The sequence below is a fragment of the Sinocyclocheilus rhinocerous genome, unplaced genomic scaffold (genome assembly GCF_001515625.1).
Source record: "Sinocyclocheilus rhinocerous isolate Xijiao unplaced genomic scaffold, SAMN03320098_v1.1 scaffold952, whole genome shotgun sequence".
Lineage (NCBI taxonomy): Eukaryota > Metazoa > Chordata > Actinopteri > Cypriniformes > Cyprinidae > Sinocyclocheilus > Sinocyclocheilus rhinocerous.
The window spans coordinates 135,764-137,875 of NW_015641498.1; positions in this window are offsets into that span (position 1 = coordinate 135,764).

Sequence of the window (2,112 nt, forward strand, 5' to 3'; positions counted from 1 at the left end):
ATAAATGAACAAGGTAAGGTTTACAAGTTTTAATCAACAATTAGCCTACTTTAATCAATACAAGCGTTTTAGGGGCTGTTATTAGACATAGGCGAATATTAGACATATTAAATATATATTAGATTTAAGTTCATCTTTTATATTAATATATATTAGATTTAAGGTCATCATCCTTTACAAAAATAAGAAAAGGTGTATTAGTAAAATGAAGGACAATATTATTTTATTTAGATCCCCTAAACTTCCATAAATTGCTTTGACATACTTCCGGGTTTCCCCGGTAAGGGGATGGGGAAATCACAAGGTGATGTATTTGATATGGGCGTGGCTTCTGACATCACACTCGGACGTGGGCGGGGTTGTATCAGGGATGGGCGTGACTTCCAACATCACACGTGGATGTGGGCGGGGTTGGATGTCCACCGCAGGCTGCAGCGAGCCCTACTTGGAAAATTCAGCTCTGTGTCAGAAATAAATTCTATTTTAAAGTAAACCAATATTAGAAATTGCTTCTTCACAATATTACATTTTTTTTGTATTTTTCATCAAATAAATACAGTCTTGATGAGCATAAGAGACTCTCAAAAAAAACTTTTGAACGGCAAAGTGAAAGTTGTTGTTTTTTTGTTACATATCTCCTACTGACTATTTCCATATATAATAAATTACTTGCACTTCAGAGCAAGCAGACGAAACACAATACATGTGGTCACTGCTTTGGAGGTGGATGCCTGCTGTTTGGGAACACAGTCATTTAAGAAACTTCTGGGAGGCAGTTCATGTCATTGCTTAGGCATTTCATGATGACCATAACTTTTCTGATGTGGTGCAACGGGTTTGGTCCGCTGGTTATGCTGTCCCATCGTGCATCATCGCAACTTTTTTGATGCACATGAGAGAATTTATTTGGAAAATGTGTTTCCATCTCACATTATTTGCATTAACTCTTTTTTGCACAAGTCAAAAACCACCTCAAGCGAGCATAAAAACTGTTTTGCAAATTAAGTATTTTTCTCTGAAATTTTGTGTGTTCATCACTTGTTTCTGATGCGACAGGCCTACTTCAAAATGCGCATTAAAAAAAGTGATGGAAACATAGCTAATGACAGAGATGCTGCCTCTTCAACTACAACTTCAAATGAAAATGTCAACCTGTGAGCACTTTTACAGTTTTTCTGAATTGCTAAAACACTAAACCCCAATCTCTGATCCAAATTCTCACTAGCTTAAAGGGTTAGTTCACCCCAAAATGAAAATTCTGTCATTAATTACTCACCATCATGTCGTTCAAAACCCGTAAGACCTTCGTTCATCTTCGGAACACAAATTAAGATATTTTTGATGGAATCTGAGAGCTGTCTGACCCTCCATAGACAGCAACGCAACTGAAATGTTCCCAGACAGAAACGTAGCAAGGACATCGGTAAAACAGTCCATGTGACATCAGTGGCTCAACTTCAATTTTGCGAAGCTACGAGAATACTTTTTGTGCGCAAAGAAAACAAAAATAACATAATTTATTTCCCCCAAGTTACGTCTTTTTGGATTTGTGCTTAAGGTTTTGAGAAAATGAGTGATGGTTTCAAGAAATGTGTTTTAGCAATTCAGAAAAACTGTAATAACAGGACCTTGTAAATTATGTTAATAACATATGCCAGGGCTTGAAATTACCATTTACCCATCACTGTAAGTCATGGGAGAAATAGTCAGTCAGCACAAAGGAGTAGAGCCGCACAATTCTGGATAAATTGAGAATTTAAGATGAAAGATTTTTTTCTTTTCAAATTGAGATCACGATTCTGAACAGACAACTAAACAAAATAGCATGTAATTTACTTTACTTGGTTCTGACAAAATTTTAAGTGCTACAGTCTATTTATTTATGTTTTTTTTTTATTTGAATTATTTATTGCGAAATCTGCACAACTTCGGCAGCTAATATTAATTTCATAATGATCCTTAGATGAAGTCAAGCAGCAGAAGTTAAGTGACAATGTGCAAATACTACTAGCCCATTTTGGGATGAAATAAATATGCGAGACTAGGCTTACATGTCACTGTTTATAACACAGGGTGTTCATCCTTTGCTGGGCCACTTTAAAAACAAATGGG